The 24,744-nt window shown below is 47.0% G+C and overlaps 1 long non-coding RNA gene across 1 annotated transcript in view; it reads right to left on the reverse strand.

The window, feature by feature from the left end:
* Positions 1 to 24,744, reverse strand: part of LOC128423280 (uncharacterized) — a 48,913-nt gene that overhangs the window by 805 nt on the left and 23,364 nt on the right. The gene's annotated exons all lie outside the window — the stretch shown is intronic.

Consider the following 24,744-nt stretch of genomic DNA (forward strand, 5'->3'; position numbering starts at 1 on the left):
ATATATTTTTAATGCTGAAAGCTTTCCAAAGTATTAACAGATTAAAAACATTTTCAGCGCAGTTCTCGGTTTTTAAAAAAACAGAAACAGTTTGTACGGCACTGTCTTCTGTATCAGCATTCGATATAGTATTCAACTGGAAAATGGTGGTGGTTAATATGGAGCCAGACAATCTTTTGTCCCTGATGTGCTGTCCGCAGAAATAATAATAATCAAGGCTTCTGGTTCATGCAAATCCGTATTTCCAGACTGCACTTCCCAAGGGGGTTGCTGGAAATCTTGTTCCACAACTGCCTTTGAAGAGTTAATGGCAAGTGATAAACTCAGGTTAATTTGCAATGCAATTCAACATTTGGCAGACAGTTGGAGACAGGGAACTGTTAAACTAATTGTCTTACTAACGGCACCAGGGTGTGACAGAGCAAAGGCATACAAACACACACATGCCAAAGATATAATCCCAAACTCTTTTCAGTCCTGACATCATTAAGCTGCTGTAAGATTATTCTGCTTTCCTCTGCTTGCGCTGTTAAACCTGTAGTCCTCTGCACACTTACTTGGGAGTAAAAGGTAAAGGGACCCCTAGCTGTTAGGTCCAGCAACTCTGGGGTTGCGGCACTCATCTTGCTCTATAGGCCAAGGGAGCCAGTTTACAGCTTCTGGGTCATGTGGCCAGCATGACTAAGCCGCTTCTGGCGAACCAGAGCAGCGCACGGAAACGCCGTTTACCTTCCCGCCAGAGCGGTACCTATTTATCTACTTGCACTGGCGTGCTTTCGAACTGCTAGGTTGGCAGGAGTAGGGACCAAGCAACGGGAGCTCACCCCATAGCGGGGATTTGAACCGCCAACCTTCTGATTGGCAAGCCCTAGGCTCTGTGGTTTAGACCACAGCGCCACCCGCGTCCCTAAATCATTGCACTTTACTCCTGAAGAAACCTGCATAGGGTTGTGATGCACAATACCTTCCTTCCCCTCTACATTTGGGAGCTCGTTATCTTATCTAGTGGCTCATGTCATGATGATCTCCAGCTTAGTCTTCCAGCTACAGTGGTACCTCGGCTTACATAAGCTTCAGGTTACAGACGCTTCAGGTTACAGACTCTGCTAACCCAGAAATAGTACCTCTAAGAACTTTGCTTCAGGATGAGAACAGAAATCGTGCTCCGGTGGTGTGGTGGCAGCGGGAGGCCCCATTAGCTAAAGTGGTGCTTCAGGTTAAGAACAGTTTCAGGTTAAGAACGGACCTCCGGAACGTACATAATTAAGTACGTAACCAGAGGTACCACTGTACTCTGTTCCATTTCTTCTCCTCTCCTAGTTTTCAATTTCTCTTCCACCCCCCGCCCCCCAGGTGTCTATCAGCATTCCTGGCCACTGTGCTTGCTCAGTTTTCATTGGAGTCTTTCAGATTTATTTATTTGTTTGCATTCCTACCAAATGGGAATCCACCAAACCCGCTGATACTTCTTTCTTGTGCATAGCTGATACCTTTTGGTTCCATTAGGAACAACTAAATCATTAGTATGTATAATTTGCATTCTTCTTTTTTAAGGAAATTGTGGCAGGATAACGGAGATGTGATTTTGTTTAGCTGCATTTATTTCACTGAGGAAGTTAATCTCGTGTTTAACACTCCTCCAGTAATAGTCAGTGGGTCAAGAAAAAGGAGAGGCGTTTCTCTGTTGCTCTGTTGTTTATGGGTGAATCAGGCCTTTTTATTTTTAAAGACTTACTAGGCTTCCTCCAAGGGAACCTGGGTCTGCGTGTTTACAGCAGAATGAGAATTTAGAAGAATCTGTTGGGTCAGGCCAATGGCCCATCTGGTCCAGCATCCTGTTCTCACAGTGGCCAACCAGATGCCTGTGGGATTTTTTAAAAGGTAAACATTTTGGTAAAGGGACGCTGGCGGCGCTGTGGGTTAAACCACAGAGCCTAGGACTTGCAGATCAGAAGGTCGGCGGTTCGAATCCCCGTGACGGGGTGAGCTCCTGTTGCTTGGTCCCTGCTCCTGCCAACCTGGCAGTTCGAAAGCACGTCAAAGTGAAAGTAGATCAATAGGTGCCACTCCGGCGGGAAGGTAAACGGCGTTTCCGTGCGCTGCTCTGGTTCGCCAGAAGCAGCTTAGTCATGCTGTCCAGCTCCCTCGGCCAATAAAGCAAGATGAGCGCCGCAACCCCAGAGTCGGCCACGACTGGACCTAATGGTCAGGGGTCCCTTTACCTTTAAACATTTTGGTGCTGGAGCACATCTTTCTCTGAATGCCCCCGCCCCAATACTCCAGAATTTCAGATCCCAGGCATGCTCAAAGTCTTGTTAAGAAAGCCCTGAACAACTTGGGATCAGGTTACCCGAAAGACTGCTTGCACCTGTACGAGCCTTTATTGCTCAGATCACCTGGACAAATTCTACTTGTGGCACCACACACTACAGAACATCAAGACATCAGTAACTACAGTGGTACCTTGGTTCTCAAACTTAATCCATTCCAAAACCAAAGTGTTCCAAAACTAAGGCGTGCTTTCCCAGAGAAAGTAATGCAAAATGGATTAACCCGTTCCAGACTTTTAAAAAACAACCCTTAAAACAGCAATTTAACATGAATTTTACTATCTAATGAGATAAAATGAAAGCAATAAACAATGTACTGCAGTCACACAATCAATCTGTAGCTGAACTGGGTTCCACACAGTCACAAAAACAAAAAGAGCTGCAAAAGCAAAAACGCAAAATAAACAGCAAAAACAGACCCCAGCGTAACCCCCAAAACGGAAGTGTGGCACTCAAAACGGAAGCGAAGCACTCAAAACGGAACATGTTCAGCTTCCAAAAAAGGTTCACAAACCAGAACACTTACTTCCGGGTTTGCAGTGTTTGGGTTCTAAGTTGTTTGAGTACTGAGGCGTTGAGAACCAAGGTACCACTGTATTAGAAATCAAATACAAGGGCAATGCCAGCAGGTGTCCTCCATGCAGCTATTAAATGTGGTTGCTTCTGCTATTGTCAAACAATCAGAAGCCTGGAATCTTTGCTGATCTCCTGCAAATCACTCAGAGATCTACCTGAGCAGATCCCAGTCTTCCTCCTGCCACCCCTCGTCTAGGGCACACTATTCACCAAATGTTAAGCACTTTTAAGTCCCATTGACTGTCAGGGAAGAATTCGAATCTCTCTCTTTCTCTCTCCGATATCCCCCTTCTTTCCTTCCTTCCTTCCTTCCTTCCTTCCTTCCTTCCTTCCTTCCCTGGCTATGCTCATCAATTTTCTGCAGCTCTCATTTAAATATTAAATAGCCCATTAAATTGCCAGACCTTATGGCTGCACAAATGGAGGCTCACAATGCAGCAGGATGGCATAATATATACCGCCTTCCACACATCACCGAGAGGAGATGCTCTGACAATAAGCCGAAAAGTGCTGGCGGCTGCCCTCATTTGGTATTAAATCCAAAAGGTACATCGGATACTTTGAATGCTGATGTTGATAACAGTGCCGGGATTTACCTTTTAAGTGGGGATATCCTGTTTTTTCTTATTATGCAGCGTGACTGGACACCACCAAAAATGGGAAGAGGAAAAAGCCCTTTATTGCTTTAGCTCCTCGGGCTCTTTCCCCCTACAAAGCCATTTCGCTGGAGCCTCCATCCATCCCCCAGAGGACACATAATTGTCCTCCAGCAGACTAGACAGAGCCAGGAAGAAGCACAGGCTCATCAAGGGTTATTCATGGAGAAAACTTGGTTTTAGGTGGAACAAAGTTGTTCTGCATACCTTTTGTTCTCTTCAACACTGGGGCGTGCTCAATAATTTCTGGGATTAACCTAACTTAATGTTTTCATTTATTGCCAACCTCCTCCAAATGGGCTCAAAATGCAAAAGCTTTTTATAAAATCAGAGGCCATGCCTACCTGGCAGGGACCTTTTTCTTTTAATTGGCAAACCAGGACAGTTTTCTCCCTAACCCCAGATTTATTGGAGTTGGTTGTTGTGTTGGGGGCAAAGCAGTCTTTATCTGCCTAAAAACATTTGCTTATTTAACTGTGTTACTTTTATTGTTGTTAGCCGCTCTTAGCCCAGCTTTGGCTGGAGAGGGCGGGATATAAATAAATTATTATTATTATTATTACTACTATTACTATTATTATTTATTAATCCCTGATCAGTTCCTGGGCTGAGTCATGGTAAGTTCAGGGTGACCACTGGTCCTACTTTGGAACTCTTGTTTGAAGAGCTGTCTCTTTTTTGGAATTAATTGAAGTTTTTACAGTACAAAAAAAAAAAAAGCCAATCTACAGGAAATAAAGAAACTAAAGAAAGAAGAACAGAAAAAGAAACTTTTAAGATCCTTCCTCATCACTGTATCCTAACTTTCATCTCCTACAGAGGAAAGTGGGCCCTTACTAGAGGTGCCTGGTATAAGTCTGAATGGAGAGCAGGATCATAGAATCATAGAACAACAGAGTTGGAAGGGATCCTGCGGATCATCTAGTCCAACCCCATGCAATGCAGGAATATGCAGCTGTCTCTTATGGGGGGTTCAAGTTGCCCACAGTTTGATGCACCTGGATAGCAGACTCAGCAGGCACAGGACTGCCCACTCCCAGCCCAACATGGAGAGGCATGTGCTCCTTCGTGTTTGCATGCTCTGGAAATACTGGTAGATCCAGCATTGTCATTGGAGGGTCCCCAGTGGCACAAAGCACTTCCCACCCATTTCAGAGTAGGGTGGCGGCTGCAGCTTCCAGACAGACGAAGCTTGGCGGCAGTCATCCATGCCTCGTAACCTCTAGACTGGGCTTCTGCAATTCACTGTGCATGGGGCTGCCCTTGGAGACTTCTCCAAAAATTTTGTACAATGCAGCTCCTAGGTTACTAACTAGGAGTGCCTGCAACGAGAACGGGGAATCTGTGGCCCTCCAGATATACATGGACTCTAGTCCTGGAACTGCTGCCTGGGACTGACCGGGCTGGGTGTCCAAGTATACAGTGGTACCTTGGTTCTCAAACTTAATCCATTCCAGAAGTCCATTTGACTCCCAAAACGTTCAAAAACCAAGGCATGGCTTCCGATTGGCTGCAGGAGCTTCCTACACTCAAGTGGAAGGTGTGTTGGACGTTCAGCTTCTGAAAAACGTTCGAAAACCGGAACACTTCCGGGTTTTTGGAGTTCGGGAGCCGATTTGTTTGTCAACTAAGGCGTTTGAGGGCCAAGGTTCCACTGTGTTTGTAGGGCCACAGGGCTCTAGATACCAAGGTATTAAACCATGGGTAGGCAAACTAAGGCCTGGGGACCAAATCCGGCCCAATTGCCTTCTTAATCTGGCCCGCAGATGGTCTGGGATTCAGCGTGTTTTTACATGAGTAGAATGTGTGCTTTTCTTTAAAATGCATCTCTGGGTTATTTGTGGGGCATAGGAATTCGTTCATCCCCCCCCCAAATATAGTCCGGCCCCCCACAAGGTCTGAGGGACAGTGGACCGGACCCCTGCTGGAAAAGTTTGCTGACCCCTGAAGATCTTCATCCTGGGAGTCCCACCAGTATCTGAGCTCAGGACAGTGGCGAATGGAGTGTTGTGGTGCAAGCCTTGCATTTGCACTGCCCTCCCCAAAGAAGCTTGCCCAGCCCCTGCTTTGATATCCTGTCGCACCTATTTAATTGCTCGGCTGTGGCAATTCAGCACGCCAAATAGTTATTTTAATTGCTTGCTTTGTGGTTCGGGCTGGTTTTTATTGCCAGCTGCTTCTGCTGCCCCTCTGTTTTATGGTTTAATCTTTCTTCATTGTATAGTTGTTGTTTTTAAATTCTCTGAATTATATGCCAGCCGCCCTAGGAGTTTAGAGTGATGCTTATAAATTGTCTGGTCAAATAAATAAATCACATCCATCCAGTAAAAAACACACACCAGAAAACAGAAAATACCAGGCAGAAGGGAACAGCTGCCGCCATCAGCAGCAGTGGGACAATGGAAGAGGGGAAAAGGAGAATCCTGTCACTGTTTTCTCACACTTTTATCACCTACCCAGCATTTTGCAAGGAGACCAAGTACAAAACAAAACAAAGAACCAGGAAGTTGCCAGTGGTGCAAGGAGAGACAGAGAGAAAAGCAGCAAAAAGAGAAGGCACCTGCCCAGGCTTGGGGCAGATCCCTGGAGATTTAGCAGAGCAAAAGAGGACAATTTGGCTGTCATTGTGTAATGAACCAGGAGCCAGGGAGATTGTCTGAAGATGGAGTGATGAGATTACCTACCAACAGAAGGGCCTGCAGTGGAGACTTTGCAGGCAAGGCAGCTCTCCCAGTGGGTTTAGACGGCCCACAGTTTTGAAAGCAAGAGATCCTTGGCAGAGATTTTCAGCAGGGAGTGGTGCAAATAGACCTTGGCCTCGCTGTGGGAGGCGGTGATCTGCAGACGAAGGCAGCATAGGAGAGTAGGCTGGGTCATGTTTGGAGGAGATGCAAATGAGATGGACCCCCATTCCATTTGAGAGGGGAATAAGAGCGCAACAGTCAATGTTCAGGCAGAGGCAAGAAAACTTGTGATTCGAGGACCCTCCACCCACATAGGATTATAATAAGAGACACAGACACGTTATTTTAGGTTAATGGGCAAAATTAGGCCACAGCTTTTATTGGTTACAGCACGGGTGTCAAACACAAGGTCCGCGGGCCGAATCCGGCCCGCCAGACCTCGTCATGTGGCCCGTGTAGCGCCGGCCGTTCTACACAGGAAACCTCCACTTTACATGCATTCAGGAAACCTCCACTTGTTTTTATATTGAGCGCATGCCATCCTGTGATGTGACAGATACAACCGGCCCTTTGAGGGTGACCAAACTGCTGATGCGGCCCCCCGATGAATTTGAGTTTGACACCCCTGGGTTACAGCATCTGAGTAGTATTGGCTTAGGCATTAGATGAAACAGCAATACAAGACTCCACCCCGCTCAGCCGGGAGTCATATCAGGGTTAACAACCAATGGGAGGAGCTTGTTGATGCAAATACAACTGGAAGCAACCCCATGACGTCACCGGGGGTCGTGCCATGGCCCTAGCCACTAGCAGGGCATCGGACAGGATCCACGATTGCCGGATTCCTTTAACGGAATACCCAAAAGAGGAGGGGTAGATGATGGCGCATACCCAGTCCTCCAACACAGCACACATATTCCAATGCCTAACCGCCAATACCAGAAAATTGTGACGAATTGCTACGAGGCAGGCGAAAAAACCAAGAGGCTGGTGCCAATTTGCCAAATGGATAAAAAAGTCCTACCAGGCCCCTTGGGCAACCAAGGCAACCAACCGAAGTCCATAGCAAGGTCAGTACGCAAAAGAAGCTGACCTAAGAGGGAGGGAGGGAGGGAGATCCAAAAAAAGCAGGAGCAAACTGAGAGAAGGGGCTGCCGCGGCTGTTTAAACACATTTAGCCCCACCCACCAGTCGGCCCTATTGGTCGGCTGGGAGGCTTGGACACGGCAGCAGAACCAATCAGGAGGCTTTGCGAGTGGCAAGGTGGTGGGTGGAGGAAGATGGCAATGGAAAGGGACGTAGTTCAGGGAATAACGCAACCGTTTTACATGCACAAGGTCCCAGCTTCAATCCCCAGCACCTCCAAGTAGGGCAGGCATTGTCCACTCTGGAAAACCACTGCCAGTCAGTGCAGACAATACTGGATGGATTTTTGCACAGACTCAGCATAAGGCTGTTCCATCGTCACAGCCAGCCCCAGGTTTGAAGATGACCTCGGTAAGGCACCTTCTAATCTTCCACCTGCCACCACTTTCCCAGAAAGAAAAAATACTGCATCTCCCAATTGTGGGAAATTTCAATGGTGGCTCAGAAACCCGTTTGGCTGGCCCTGGGAGTCCCTGGGGCAGTTGTTGGCACTCTTGAGCTATGCTGGGGCCCAAGGGAGCCTGAACATCAGATAGGCATGTGGCTGCTGAATGGGCCCAGCTGCCCAGCACAGACTGGTGCATTTGCATCAGCCGCTTCCACTCACTCAGCTCTAGGTGCCTCCACAGCTTCAAGAGAGCTGCCTCCAGTGACTTGTGGCACCCTCTAGGAAAGGCACCAGCTAATGGCCCTCAACCACAGCACAGAATCATAGAACTGTAGAGATGGAAGGGACTCCAAGAGTCATCCGTGCCATGCAGAATCACAGCTGAAGAATCCCAGACAGATGGCCATCTAACCGCTGTTCAAAAACCTCCCATGAATGAGAGTCCATCACCATCATTTTTAATTTGTATACCGTCTTTCTATCTTACAATACTCAAGGCGGTTTACAAGCTGAAGAAACAAAAAGTGTACATCTGATAACAATCTAATTCAATACAAAAATGTGACAATAAAACAGAACTTTAAAATATGCAACCTACATCAAAAAAGGAACATTCAACAATCATTGGAACAGTATAAAATAGTAATCAACATATAAAAGTTAAACAGAAATCCACTCAACAGTTACAATAAGTAATAGCTAAACTATAATCAATAAAAGGATGCGGGTGGCGCTGTGGGTTAAACCACAGAGCCTAGGACTTGCCGATCAGAAGGTCAGCGGTTCGAATCCCCGCAACGGGGTGAGCTGCTGTTGCTCGGTCCCTGCTCCTGCCAACCTAGCAGTTCAAAAGCATGTCAAAGTGCAAGTAGATAAATAGGTACCGCTCTGGCGGAAAGGTAAACGGCGTATCCGTGTGCTGCTCTGGTTCGCCAGAAGCGGCTTAGTCATGCTGGTCACATGACCCGGAAGCTGTACGCCAGCTCCCTCGGCCAATAAAGCGAGATGAGCACCACAACCCCAGAGTCGGCCACGACTGGACCTGATGGTCAGGGGTCCCTTTACCTTTACCGCTTCTAGATGCCTATTTGCATAAGAAGAGCCTGTTGGATCCTGTTCTCTGGTCCAGCATTCTGTTCTCACAGTGGCCAACCAGGTACATGTGGGAAACCCGCAAGCAGAATTCAAGCGCAAAAGCACTCCCCTTTTCTGTGGTTTCCAAATTCAGAAGCATTTCTGCCTCCAGCTGCGAAGGCAGAGCATAGCCACTGTGGCTAGCAGCTGTGGATAGCTTTGCCCTCCACGAATTTCGCTCATCCTCTTCTAAAGCCATCCAAGTTGGTGGCCATGACTGCCTCCTGTAGGATCCAGTTCCACGGTTTAACTCTGTGTGCTGCGCGGAGGATAAGTAATCCTATTTTCTCTGCCGATTCTTGTGCAAAGACGCATTTATTAAATTCTGCTTAGTCAAGTTGTAATTAATCCCCAAGTGTGCTTTCCCCCTTAGGTATGAACTGAAACAATTTGGTTGGCGAATTTTATTAAGCTCACAGCCCCATGAGAAAATATGAAGTACTGTATCTCCATTTTTTGAAGCTTCTGCGGAGCTATTTAACTCAAAAACCACCTTTCATTTTGCTTGCTCCACTTGCCAAATGCTTAGTGCAGAACATTTTCTAGCTAGTCATCTAAAAACCATTGGCTGGGGCCCAGGGTGCGGGTTAGATCTGTATCTGAAAAGCCGCGGCTATTAGGTGAATCACAGGCAGGGCTCTTATTCAGATTTCTCACCGATCTTCGGAGTCTGTGCAAGAGACAAGAAAACGGGCTAACACATTTGCTCGGAGCGGGACCCTGTGCCTTTGTCCTGTGCATACCACACACGAGGCCCAGAGACAATCTAATCTAGGTGGTGGCGGTTCAGCTTTCCTCAGAGGGAGCCAAGCCCCAACACCTAACTCTCCCTGCCCCCAGTGGAATCACCAGCACCCAAAGCGAACGAGGCACCAAGCTGCAACACCTACGCCCAAAGGGACGAGGGAAGGCAGGGTGGCTCTCCGTTAAACAGAATGTGTTGTGCCTCTAATAATACTCAGCTAGTCTCAGGCTCCTCCTCCCCCCCCCCCATTTTGCTGGCATGAGTCTTAGGCTTTTTGAGGGCAGGAGGTGTTTCTTAGATTTTTTAAGGACTGAACCTCAAGGGTGTCCCTGCTACACTCAGGGATAGGGCTGCCAGGTTAGAAACAGACTAGACCCTGGGATTTCAGGGCCCACACCTGAAGTCTAGAGGTGGGCCCTGGAGACGGAGGTTAATTGGGAGAGAGGAGAAGAGAAGCACAGAACCCTCCTCACCGAATGTCTATACCATGGGTAGGCAAACTAAGGCCCGGGGGCCGGATCCGGCCCAATCGCCTTCTAAATCCGGCCCACGGACAGTCCAGGAATCAGCGTGTTTTTACATGAGTAGAACGTGTCCTTTTATTTAAAATGCATCTCTGGGTTATTTGTGGGGCATAGGAATTCGTTCATCCCCCCCAAAAAAAATATAGTCTGGCCCCCCACAAGGTCTGAGGGACAGTGGACCGGCCCCCTGCTGAAAAGGTTTGCTGATCCCTGGTCCATACTTTAATTTGCAGCCAGCTCCTGTTGGGCTGAAGCTCACAGGCAAGCGTGCAGAGTTTTCTTAACTATCTTTCTTTCTTCATTAAAGGTCCGCCACCCACCTGGAGGTTCCAGTCCTCCAGGGTGCCAGGCAAACCTGGAGACTTCAGGTAAGACCTGGAGGTCTGGCAACCCTACCGAGGGACCACAACTGCAGATGACCACAAATGTTGAGAAGACAGATGCTGGGAGGACTGAGCTTGACTTGCCCAGGAGGCCTGATTTTGTCAAGGCAGGAAAACTGGTTTTGTCTCAGCAGGATTCAGAAGTGGGAGAGAGGTTGTTTTCTTAATTAAAAACAAAGCTTTGGTATATTTCAAGCAGCAGAGGAACAAGGCTCTCAATGGCAACAGTGGATTTGAACACAGATCTCCCCCAACCATCTGACATCCCAACCTCTACACCACGCAGACTCACTGATAAGTCTTTCAAGAAATCTCAGGTTTCCCTAGAACAAGGGAAGTACAGAACATAGGAAAGTGGAGGAGGGCAGCACTGTACAAAAACAGACAAATGGCGGGAAGGATGCTCAATGGTCTCCAACAGCCATGCTGAGTTTCAGCAGATATGGGAGATGGTGGGGCAGGGAGAAGACTGGCTTGCTTGGGTACCTTATGAGGCATTATGGAGGAAGTCACGGCATGGTGGAACCCAGAACAGGAGCACCGCAGTTAGGGTGCACTGCGACATTTTGTTGCAGGTCTGATGTGCACAGTTATAACTCTCCATTCTGGTGTGGAAGAATTGTGGGTTTCAGCTTCCACCAGACCCAGCAGCCAAGGATCGTGGGTGTCATGGCGCTGTTAGGCAAGGAATGTCCAGAGAGAGGAATTCACTCTTAATTGTCAAAAGCACACTTCCAAGTTAGGAAAAGGCAAGTCCACCAGTCCTACATTCTAGGTGTGCAACCAGTGAGGCAGTTGCGGCAACAGAGAAGGCCCACCTTTGACCTCGGCTTATGTATCTCCACCATCCGGGCTGCGCACAAGCAAGTGAAGACTATGCCTGCATGTAACCTGCTTCTGCTCCTCCCTCTTCATTCCTCTTCTGGTCCTGGGAGATGTGGAAGACCTTGACACTCTACAGCCTGGCCTACTGTATCTCTCCCTCCTCCTGCACCTGTTTTTCATTCTCCAATCCTGCAGCTTCTTCTGCCTCTAACTCTCGTCTCTTGGCTGTTACAGGCTCCTCCAGATCACTGATCCCTTCTTCCAAGCCAGTTTCTCCAGGTGCTCACTCCTCAGCATCCAGCCACTGCTCCTTAGGGTCTAGCCAGCCTCTGACAATGGGGTTTGGTTTCCAGCAACACCTAGAATACCACAAGTTCTCCATGAAGGATGCAATCTACCAAGGACCTCACCTGTACAAGTGTACCTTTATGCTGTTGCACATGTTTGCACCATGGGGCTTGTGCACAAGAAGGCTTTGAATAGAGCGTGCCCCAAATTTTCTTCTTAATTTTCAGAATTCTGGTGCCAACAACACTTTCTGCTTGTTTTCGCCAGAACCGTTGCCAGTTCAGTCGGAAGCACTGATTGCAAAATATGCTTATCTTGGGAAGGCTTCAGGCAGCTGGGGTTGTCTAGGACTCGTCCTATCAGAGGCCTCTTCCCACCTCTTCTAGTTTGTGCCGTTTCTCCCACCGAATGATGATGACACAGCTCTCCTCCAGGCCGCCATTCTTTCGCAGGAGAAGGATGCAAGCACATGTGGGGCATTTAGGTTCATGTAGTGGATCAAAGTACTCTGTTACCCCTATTGCAAGAAATCCACTTTGGCGGGGAAGTGGGGGGTGGGGGTGGCATGGAATTTTCCCAGGTAAGAAAATGGCATCAAATACATTGAAAAGTGTGGGGTGAATTTATTTATTTAACAATGGCCTTTACCTCGGGATAAATGTGCTTCAAGTTAAGTATTTTCGGGTTGCACTCCGCGGTGACCCGGAAGTAACGGAGCGTGTTACTTCTGGGTTTCGCCGCGCGCGCATGCGCAGACAGTCAAGATGACGTCACGTGCATGCGCGGAAGCGGCAAAACGCGACCCATGCACAGGCGGATGCTGGTTGCGTTCGCTTCAGGATGCGAACGGGGCTCCAGAATGGATCCCGTTCGCATCCTGAGGTATCACTGTATATCCCACCTTTTCCTCCAAGGAGCTCATGGTTCTCTTCCTCCCCGTCCCCCCCCCACAACAACCCTGTGAGGTAGGTTAGGGTTAGAGGCAGTGGCTGGCCCAAGGTCACCCAGCGAGCTTCATGGCTGAGTGGGGATTTGAACCCAGGATTCCCAGATCATGTTCCAGCTCTCTTAATGGTTATACCACACCGGCTCTCTCTTCTCACCCAGGTCTTCCCCAGGTGATGGCAACTTTTAAGCACTGTGCAAGCAAAGCTGGATGAATTCAGTTTGGATGCTCCTTGTTGTATAACCTCCTTGCACAGAAACCAGCTCAATAAAGACTGGCCATTGTCCAATTTGTCCATCCAAATGAGTCAGAAAAATTAAGCAGATAAACAAATTTCTTCCTCTTGCCCCACACCCTAGAGCGCCCTAATGCTCTTACCCTCTTGTCAAAATCCCCCGTCTTTTTGTGTTCTTAACTTCTTGCAAGTTTTATTGAGGAACACGTAATTAAGCCACAGATACATTTATTCTGAATACCCTCCAGGCTCTGTTTTAAGGGAAGGAATCAATTACATTCAAAGCAAAAGGTTAAAAGGAAACGGAATGGTAACTGTGGTGGCGGTTCTACTTATTAAAAACTCAACGAGCAGCAAAGAAAAGGAAAACACTTTGAACATATTTTTTTTAAAAAGGCATACCCCCCCCCCCGACTTTTAGCTATAACTGAAAGGAGAAAATGTCTTTAAATGAAGTAGATAAAGGGGAGGATGTGCCTCAGAGGCCCAGCAAACGTTTGGGCTTCTAAAAGAAGAACAAGAGAGGAAGAGGAGGGGCAGAAAGGAAAATAAATATCTCAGGAACATTTTAAAAAGAGAAAGGTGGGATTAAAGGGCAGATAATTACCACCTCCTAAAGACATTCAGAAATATGAGCTGCTGACCTCTTGCTGGGAATAAGTGATATCACCAGCCCATAAACAAACGTTTAAATGACCCAGCCCATCCTTAACCACCATTGTCATTAAGTGCTAAGCATTTTGATGACCTGGATCATCACTGCTATTATGCTCTCTCTTGTCTGCACTGGCTTGTGTAGTCTGCAGCTTGGATTTCCAAGGCCGCTCCTATGTTGTGCCTCCAAATAAATTTACGGGAGTTGCAAGGAGTTCCCCAGTCCCTCCTGAATAACGCTGCAGTTGTTCGTTGGAAGCTTAGCCTATCTGAGAGAGCATCTTTGGCTTAGCTTGTTTGGCAGAGTATAGGAACATAGGAGCCACAGGCGAGGGCTGAGTGGAAGGTGGGGCCCAAAGAGGGACAAACTAACCCAGAAGGAGCACAATGTGTGTCGTCGTAGTCCCAGGCACCAGCCCTCCCTCTCCTAACACCCCATGCATCCCTAGTGCGGATTATAATAGATTCATCTGCAGAAAGGGGGAGAAGAGCCCCTGTACAACTTTCGATTCCAGGTTTGTTAAGTAGGACACGGTAACTAATCTACATCAAATGATTTAGCCCCTGGGACTCTGAGTCACAGGGACGCAGGTGGCGCTGTGGGTTAAACCACTGAGCCTAGGACTTGCCGATCAGAAGGTCGGCGGTTCGAATCCCCGTGACGGGGTGAGCTCCCATTGCTCGGTCCCTGCTCCTGCCAACCTAGCAGTTCGAAAGCACGTCAAAGCGCAAGTAGATAAATAGGTACCGCTCTGGCAGGAAGCTAAATGGCGTTTCCGTGCGCTGCTCTGGTTCGCCAGAAGGGGCTTAGTCATGCTGGCCACATGACCCGGAAGCTGTACGCTGGCTCCCTCGGCCAATAAAGCGAGATGAGCGCCGCAACCCCAGAGTCGGTCATGACTGGACCTAATGGTCAGGGGTCCCTTTACCCCGAGTCACACAGAAAGCAAGCCTCTTCCAGCTTCCAACAATGGAACTGTTTCCACCAGGAGATTTTCCTTTAGCTCAAGTGAGGCTGAAGTTTGAGGCCCTCTAACTGATCTCACACCTCTGTGTGTTGATCCAGCAAGGGAGATCATTGGCATGCGGAAGCAAACCTGTAGAAAATGCACTGCACATCTGGATTCACCTGCAACCTGTAGTGCAATTCTCACCTGAACTCCACTGAGCTGGTTGGATCACCAGGGTCACCAGCTGTTCGGTGACAGCTGGAAATAAAGCTGACTTGCGTCCATCATGTTTTATTTGGGGAATGGCCATAGCTCAGTGGTGGACTTCGCAGGCAAGGGCCACAGGTTCAATCTCTGGTGTCTTAAGGTAGGGTCAGTGGGGGAAGAGTCCTGCCTCAAATCCTGTTGAGCCACTGCCATTCAATGTAGACAAATGAACCAGTGCTGTGACTGGAATATGGCAGCTTCCAATGTTTCCCTTTTCCTAGCTGCAATCCACACAGGGGGCAATTGTTGCCCCATGGCATGTGAAGTGGCCCTTATTTGGAACAAATCTGCAGGACAGAGTCCACCTCCTTTCCGTTTAAAGGTGTTTGTGGAGGGGATTCGAAACGCCAAGACTCATGTCTTAACACTTCAAGGTTTGACATGCAAGCCATTTAGCAAACGTAAATGCTGCCCCATGAAGCAATGGCCACGCCAGCCGGCTTCCATGAAATGACCTCATCTGAGGTTTCACCCAGAAATTGTCACTTGATTTTAAGGACGCAACCAGTTTTATAACCCATTATGTGAATGGCACAGCCCTAAATATTCAGGCCTGACTAGACCTGAATAAGGGAGCCCATTGTCTTTTGTGCCCAACGAGGTTGTGAAGTTTAATTCCCAGGTTCATTCTTTTAAAGGTGATGTCCAGGTTTCCTTTTAGGAGAAAGGCAGAGAGTTCGGACAGGGGAGTTGTCTTGTTTGGGGAAACGCTTCCCTGTGGGTGAGGAGCTGTCCATAATCATTCTTCAGCATCAGGAACACTTAAAGAGTCCTGGGTGAAATTTCCACTCCTAATTGCGTTCTTAAAACAGACCTTTGCGAAATTTCGACGTTTACAAGCCAGGTGTTTTAGGATTCAAGAGAGATTGCCTAGCAAGTACAGGATGCCTTTGGAACACGCCCGAAAGTGAGCCTGGTCTTCCTAGACTTCCTTCTCCAAACAGTAAAGGTAAAGGGACCCCTGACCATTAGGTCCAGTCGTGACCGACTCTGGGGTTGCGGCCCTCATCTCGCTTTACTGGCCGAGGGAGCCGGCGTACAGCTTCTGGATCATGTGGCCAGCATGACTAAGCTGCTTCTGGCAAACCAGAGCAGCGCACAGAAACGTTTACCTTCCCGCCAGAGCGGTACCTATTTATCTACTTGCACTTTGAGGTGCTTTCGAACTGCTAGGTTGGCAGGAGCAGGGACCAAGCAACGGGAGCTCACCCCATCCCAGGGATTCGAACTGCTGACCTTCTGATCGGCAAGTCCTAGGCTCTGTGGTTTAACCCACAGTGCCACCCGCGTCCCCTCTCCAAACAGAAGCAACAACAAATCAAAAACACTTTTTAAAGGCACATCAAGTGTCTGGGTTGGGTGGGTTTGGATCCAGACATAGTTTGCAATCCTAACCTCACTTAATTGGGAGTAAACCCCACTGAATTCACTGGGGACTTTTCTGAGTAGGCATGGTTAGGATCGCAGTGTTCTTTCCACAAAAGAGCACTGGGCAGTTATCTTTCCACAAGGGCAGACATTGATGCCAAAATCCAGCATTGCCTGAGCTCTGCGAGTGCAGCTTTCTCCCGATTGAACTGCCGAGTGTTTGAGGACCAGGACATTCGCAGGGAAACCAAATGCTTGTTTACAAAGCTATTGTACTACCAACACAGACCACTTATAAACGCCATCTCCAAATCCTCGAAAGATTCCACCAACGGTGTTTCCGAAAAAATTCACACATCACCTGGGAAGATAGGCGAATTCATGCCAGTATACTGGAAGAAGCAAAGCTCTCCAGTGTCAAAGCAATGATTCTTCAACATCAACTTTGTTGGACTGGTCATGTTGTGTGGATACCCGATTACTGTCTTCCAAAGCAACTACTCTATTCCGAACTTTAAAATGGTAAGTGTAATGCTGGTGGTCAACAAAAGAGGTTCAAAGACTCTCTCAAGGCAAATCTTCAAAAATGTAGTATAAACACAGACAACTGGTGTTTGGAGAACAGCCTTTACCAAAGGTCTTGTGGACTTTGTAGACGCTCAAACTCAGGACGCAAGGGAGAAACGTGCTAAGAGGAAGGCATGCTTGGCAAACCCTCATCATGATCAACTCCCACCTGGAAACCAATGTCCCCACTGTGGAAAGACGTGTGGATCCAGAATTGGCCTCCACAGTCACTTATGGACTCACTTTTAAAACTGTGTTTATGAAAGACAATCTTACTTGGCTACAAGTGATCGCCAAAGAAGATAGTCATAATTAGAGTTGACCCACTGTGTTACATGGAAGCATGACTAAGTTCAGATTCAACCCATCCTTCATTTCTAAATGTTATTTCTAAAAGGTATACCCCTCTCTTCACTGATCTATTTGCATTAGCCTTTCAAGTAGGATCAGGGCTACAGCATCTATTCTGCGTGCAGAAGGTCCCAGGTTCAACCCAGGTAGGGGTGGGAGAGGCCCTGTGTCTGAAACCCTGGAGATCTACTGCCAGTCAATGTGGACAGTACTGCACTAGATGGGCCAATGGTCTGACTCCATATAAAAAATCCTGCCTTATCTCTCCCTGCCGCCTCTTTTTGTTCAGGTCACCTAGTGGGACAAATTAAGGCATTCTGTTTCACCTCTCAACTTTGCCCCAGGTAGCCATTGCATCCGGTGCATCCCCCCCTGTTACTCTGCTCTACTGTTTGCAAACATTTATCTGAAACTTCGTATTCTGAGCCAGTGTGGTGTAGTGGTTAAGAGTGGTGGACTCGCAATCTGGTGAACCGGGTTCGATTCCCCGCTCCTCCACATGCAGCTGCTGGGTGACCTTGGGCCAGTTACACTTCTTTGAAGTCTCTCAGCCCCACTCACCTCACAGAGTGTTTGTTGTGGGGGAGGAAGGGAAAAGAGATTGTTAGCCGCTTTGAGACACCTTAAGGGGAGTGAAAGGCGGGATATCAAGTCCAAACTCTTCTTCTTCTTCTTCTATCTGGAACTGAAGCCCACCCACTTATTCTTGAGAAAAATTAATAACATGAGTTTTAGTCGATTAAAATGGTTGATTAGGTCTGTACACATTTGTAATTCTCTGCATGTTGACATGGAAGCAAATCTCACTGAGGCCTACTGCCAAGTAAGTGTTTTTAATTATCTTATGTATAAATTGCCTTGAGGCAGTTGTTTAAAAGGCTATTAGTAATATTAGTTATAATAATAAAAATAATTTTAAAGGTGGGGGTAAAGATTGTAGCAGCCATAGAAAACTATTCCGTTCTCAGTAAACCTGTGTGATCCAAATATGCCAGAATACAGAATATTATTTCTTATAGCATAACCCACCAAGAAATTATCCAGTGTAAGCCAACTGGAAATAAAAGGGAGTTACACCACTTCATGTTAGGGCTCCTATTAATGTAAATGAATCGCCAACCAGAAATTTTCCTTGTTAATTAACAAGCAACAGGGAGCCAGTGGGAAGAGGATGTTGTTGTTGTTGTTGTTGTTGTTGTTGTTGTTGTTGTCGTCCTCACCACCACCTTTTGTTTTAAAATGCATACAGCAAGCTTCTGAATCACACAGAACTCTTCCTCAGAATGTCCAGGTCAAGAAACATTCTGTATGGCTCAAAAGCTTGCACCCAAACATTTTCAGCAGCTGTTGAGTGCAAGGAATTGCATTGCTGAACTGTTTCTGTTTATTCTGAGTTCCCCCCGTCCCCCAAAAATCACTTATGTTTGATGCAATCTGAAAACCGACAAAAGAAAAATATTTTTAAACAATAAATCTGGTTCCATGAAATATTTGGATTCCCGCTCTTCCACCTATTGTAAGCTTCTCATTTTGTGAGGCCAGAAAAGCAGCAACAGCTTGATCTTGCTTATTTTCAACTGCACTTGCTTGAATATCAAGGTGGAATTTTTGTTTAAGTGAAAGTTATTTTAAGATTCTTCAACAAACAAACAAAAAAAGGAAGGGGAAAATCATTTCTTTTTAAACTTCAGCAAACGAGTTTTTGGTTGTTGTTTTTTTAAAAAAACCCTTTGGGCCTTAATAAGTATGTTTGCAAATCCCTTTGACTTTAAGTCTAGACTAGGCTGGTATAACGCCCATATTGGAGCCTTGGAAACAGTGGTGTTTTCCATACATCAAGCCTATTTTAAGTAAAAGTGCTGGCTGCAAGCACAAAAGCCTGCTGACAACTTTCCACCAAGATTCTGCTGAGTGTTGGTTTAGGCTTGTGTTGATGGCAGGGTGGCAGATATATATATATATAGTAAGTCCTTGCACCCTTTCAGTTAAAATATGAAGGACAGTGCAAGGGCAATGCATTGATCTCACCGTACAAGCCACTTGCTTGCACCACCCACTAGTGTTGCATAGCAGCTAAGCCCCAGGCCAGGAACCCCACCATTCAAAAACCATGAATTAGGTGAATTAACTTCTGGGGGATGAGGCTGTCAAGGAAACTTCTGAGTACTGGTCTACTGAGCTCAGTACAGTCTGCACTGTCTGAAAGCAGCTCTCCAGGGTTTCAGATTGGGATCCTTTTGTCGCCAGCGCTTGAACCTGGGGCTTTCTGCTTGCAGGGCAGATGCTCTGACACTGAGCTATGGCCCGCTTCCCCATAGGTGATGGGAAACTCCTCTCTTTGCCGGAAGCCCTCAAGAGCTGTCCAAGTTGACAATATCAAACTAGAAGGACCAAGGTTTGACCTGGTTTAAGGAAGTTTGCAATATATTTCATGCTGGTCACAGCAAAGCCTTCTCCAATCCCAAACCTTATCCTAAGAATGCTTTCTATAGACTACTAGGTGGTGCCTAGATTGTGGAACACTCCCTCTTCCCTGGAAGATGTTCCAGGCTCCATTCTGCTTGCACTGGGTGTTGCTTTGTTCCAGCGGGCTTTTAACACCTGGTGTTTTCCACGTTGAGCTGGTTCCTAAGGTCTTCTGGTGGTTCCCTCATTGTGAGATGTGAAGTTACATGGAACCAGGGAGAGGGCCTTCTCGCTAGTGGTGCCTGACCTGTAGAGCGCCCTGCTATCAGATGTCAAGGAAAGAAACATCTATCAGACTTTTAGAAGACATCTGAAGGTAGCTCTGTATTGAGAAGTTTTTAATGTTTGATGTTTTGCTGTGTTTTCATGTTGGAAGCTGACCAGAGTGCCTGGGGCAAACCAGTCAGATGGGCGGTGTATAAGTAATTATTTCTTCTTCTCCTTCTTCTCCTCCTTCTTCTTCTTCTTCTTCTTCTTCTTCTTCTTCTTCTTCTTCTTCTTCTTCTTCTTCTTCTTCTTCTTCTCTGTGTCCTATTGACATGTTGTTTACTGAGATTTTATTGCAGGGGTGGAGATCTTGTGACCCTCCTGAGGTTGTTAGACTCCAGTTCCCATCAACCCCAACCAGTGTGGCCAAAGCGTAGGGATGATGGGATTCAACAACATTAGGAGGGACGTTTTTAGACTTCAAACTATTTATGTCTTTGGTTGGCTGTTTTAATTACCGTATTTTTAGCTCTATAACACGCACCAGACAATAACACGCACGTAGTTTTTAGAGGAGGAAAACAAGAAAAAAAATATTCTAAACGAAATAGTGGATATATGATTTTTGTGGTTCATGCTGTGGCCACAGACATGTGATCTGACAGTGAGTTTGGAGTAGCCCAATGCAAAAATCCTGAGGATCCATGTGGATCCATGCTTTGTAACCATGGAGGAGGGAAGGAAGGGGAACCATGGATCCTCTGCTCACGACTGTAGCAGATCCCCCCCGCCACCCGCAGGCATTCGCTCCATAACACGCACAGACATTTCCCCTTACTTTCTAGGAGGAAAAAAGTGAGTGTTATGGTGCAAAAAATACGGTACATTGCAAGCCACAGATAGAAAAGAGACCCAACAATGAAAATATATGAAGAGCATTTCTCAGATGTTTTGAACCTGCGCCCTCACTTCTGAATTATCCCAACATAGATAAAAGTATTCCAACAGGCGAACACCCAGTCTGGCACTCCCAAGACATTTTGGACTACAACCCCCCCATCAGTCCTAGCCACCACTTCCCCAGATGTGGCCTCCAGATGTTCCAACTACAGCTCCCATCCGAGTAAGCCCCAGTGGAGACAGGATTGCTCTGCAAAGCAGAGGATTTAGCACTGGACTTAATGCATCTTAACGGGAAAGGGACATCTGTAAGCCTTAGCCTAGAAACAGATTAATGTCTGGTCAGTTTAGAATAGAAACTCGAGGACTCGGGAGGTATATTTCTGAAAACATGGGCTGACTGTAGCAGTATTTATATCCGTTTCTTTACGGGATGTGTTCGTTCCCAGGCTGGTGTGTGGGTGTGCGTGACTGAATACTTCTTGGCTTGCTGTCTGCCTTCCTGTACACCTCTTGACTGAAGTATGTGATTCATAAGAGCGCAGTCCTAAGCTGTGAATGAAAGGGTGTGTGATCCAAGACTGACTAGCTTTGCACTTATCCCACAACCTATGCATGTGTGCCTTCTTCAGAGCTAGTATGGCACTGTGGCCGAAAAGACTGAGCTGTAGGCCAGGAAGTTTGCTGGATCAAATCCTCTTTTTCTAGGTAGCCTTAAGCAAGTGGCTTGCAGCCTCACGGCTCCCCATGTCCTCAATATGGGAATGGCAAACCACTTCCAGACTGCCCCCACTTCCAGGTAGGATTCAGTCACACACCAACAAATTCAGGTTGCAGAATTAAAGCTGATCGGGATGTCCTGGGGATGTCCTGCTTTCCATAGAAAGACTGGAGGTTGCTGGAAACCATGGGAGAATTGCTCTTGTGCTTGTGTTCTGCTTCCTGGTTTCCCACATCTGGTTCGTCACTGTGAGAACAGGATGCTGGACTAGATGGGACGCTGGCCTGATCCAGCAGGCTAGTCTTAGATTCCGATGACCGGACTTTTTGTGATAAGGAAAGGGAGAGGGAAATGCATTGGGAGCGTACTTGCTTTGAGGCAACGTCACCCAAGCTCCCCGAATGCCCACTGAACAGCCAATATCACCTACTCTCGACTGCAAACAAATCTGGACGGAAGCTCGATAAACAGGTTTTCTGGAAGCATCCAAAATTCTGGGTGACCTAACAGAGTGGTTGTAAGGAATACTGGAAAACTCTGGGTACTATTATTCTTTCACCAGCGGAGCTGATTTTGTGGGTCTACTAGTATATACAGTGGTACCTCGGGTTAAGAACTTAATTCATTCCGGAGGTCCGTTCTTAACCTGAAACTGTTCTTAACCTGAGACACTTTAGCTAATGGGGCCTCCCACTGCTGCTGCGCCGCCGGAGCACAATTTCTGTTCTCATCCTGAAGCAAAGTTCTTAACCCGAGGTACTATTTCTAGGTTAGCGGAGTCTGTAACCTGAAGCGTCTGTAACCTGAAGCGTATGTAACCCGAGGTACCACTGTATCTACTTTTGCAATTCCACAACCACCTCTTTCTGCATATACAGATTGTAGGGGTGCATTTATGCATCAGAGTGTACTTCTACTCTCTGCAAGCAATGCTTATCTGCACAAATGTGTGAAGTGTGTGCGCGTGTTGCTAAATTGGCTTGTGGAGTGACTGAAAGACTGATTGCATATACAGTGGTACCTCGGGTTACATACGCTTCAGGTTACACACGCTTCAGGTTACAGACTCCACTAACCCAGAAATAGTACCTCGGGTTAAGAACTTTGCTTCAGGATGAGAACAGAAATCACGCAGTGGCGGTGCAGCAGCAGCAGGAGGCCCCATTAGCTAAACTGGTGCTTCAGGTTAAGAACAGTTTTAGGTTAAGAACGGACCTCCGGTATGAATTAAGTACTTAACCAGAGGTACCACTGTATTTCAGGAGTTGAGATTGACTTTTCTCCGCAGTGTGCCTGATGCCTCCCTGCTTGGACTGGAAACTAAACTGTAAATGAAGTATGTACCGTACATGTGCCAGACTGCACTGAGATGCTAGGGGCCCAGCACCCTGATGGAAATGCAGATTGCCTTCTCTGTTGAATCGATGGAATGAATCACTTGAATCCATTGATAAGCAAAGAGGAGTTCATTTGGGCTGACACTTCCTTTCCAGGTCCAATCCAAGGAGTTCACAACAGTATTTTAAAGGGCTAAATGACTCAGGCCCAATATCTGAAAGACCACCTTCCCTACAGACCCTCAGGCGTTAAGCTCAGCACCCTGAGCTTCCACCACCCCCTTAAGTCTTTTGAGAGGTGGCCTAGGAGAGGGACATTCTCTCTGGCAGCCCACAAATTGTGGATTCCTTTCTCACAGAGAAAGCAGCTTCATCTGGCAGCTTCCATTCCAGTTTTCAGCCTTTGACACCCGAGAGTTGTGTGTTTTTAGGACGCACCCTGTTTTTGGGTGATTTTTAAAACTGTTTTTAATGTTGTATTTTAAATTGTTGTAACCTGCCCTTGGACCTAAGGGTAAAGGGAGGGTAATAAATTAAAATAATAATAGCCTTCTCCTTGGCTGGTAACTGTCTGCATGTGCACACAAAAGTGTTTGTGTGTGTGTGTGTGTTGGTCCCCACTTACTTCTTGCTCCCCCATCACTGATATGTAACACTCCCTGGGGTTGGCCAGGGACTAGCAATCCCTTTATCTATATATGAATCATCTATGTATAGAGATTACTCTTGGTGGGTGAATTGTTTTTACTAACAGAATTGTTCTGATGTGCACGTTCCTCAGTTTTCTTCTTGTGCTCATACCTTTATACGTCTGTTCCCCGACTGGGTGATTGGGTGGGCATTAATGTTTATCTGTCCTTTTGACTTGCAAGGACACATCCGCAGCAAGCTTGCCTTGCATGCACAAGACATAGAGTTCAGTGCCACCAATGTATACTGATGACACTGGGAACTGTTATCTTTTATTTCCACTCTGCTCCTACACAGTGTACTCAGCGTCTGTCGATGATGCACTTTTCAGAAACTCGGGGTGGGGGGTGGGGAAGGCATGTCTGCATGTAAGAAATTAGCCTACTGTGCAAAGGTAAAATTAATGTTCCTTGTTTTGCCCACTTTTGCTTCCAGTATACCTGAAGGAGTGTCTCCACCCCCATCGTACTGCCCGGACACTAAGGTTCAGCGCTGAGGGCCTTCTGTTGGTTCCCTCACTACGAGAAGCCAAGTTACAGGGAACCAGGCACAGGGCCTTCTCGGTAGTGGCGCCCTCCCATCAGATGTCAAAGAAATAAACAACTTATAGGACTTTTAGAAGACATCTGAAGGCAGTCCTGTTTAGGGAAGTTTTTAATGATTGATGAATCATGATATTTTAATATTCTGCTAGAAGCCGACCAGAGTGGCTGGGGAAACCCAGCCAGATGGGCGGGGTAAAAATAAATTATTATTAATTATTATTATTATCTCACTCACCACTGGCAAATGGCCCCCAGAAGCTTATGTGGCCCTTGGGCTGCAAAAGGTCCACTATCCTTGCTGTTGGTTACAGGTAGGTAGCCGTGTTAGTCTGCCATAGTCGAAACAAAATAATTATATATATATATATATATATATATATATATATATATATATATATATATATATATATTGTTTCAACTTGTTGTTGGTGTTGGCCTTGAGAGACAATGGAGTACACCTCCAGGGGTGAAGTCAAACCGCTGTGTTAGCAGCACCAAAGTGATCTCCCTGAGGTGCAAGCCTGGGCAGTGTCTGGAGGTCCTGGGCTGCCCAGACGACAAGACCCCTCCTCTCGGCTTCGCTGATGTGGTCCAAAGGAAAGCAGAGCAAGACGTTTGGCACCAGCTGGGATGCAAGTTGCCGAAAGGAGGCGTACAAGGCGCCATCCAACAGTCTTAGGGACTCCACTCTGGACTTGTGCATAGCTGTCAACTTACAGATTTGAAAATAACCCTAACCCTAACCCTAACCCAAACATAGGTATGTTCAACTTCTGAGCCCCTCCGAGCCAAAGGCAGAAAGCCCAGCCAGCAGCCAAACGAAGCCTCAAGTGGTGCTTCCCACAGCGCAGCAACCCGGCA

This window comes from Podarcis raffonei, chromosome 11 (genome assembly GCF_027172205.1).
Source record: "Podarcis raffonei isolate rPodRaf1 chromosome 11, rPodRaf1.pri, whole genome shotgun sequence".
NCBI classification, from domain to species: domain Eukaryota; kingdom Metazoa; phylum Chordata; class Lepidosauria; order Squamata; family Lacertidae; genus Podarcis; species Podarcis raffonei.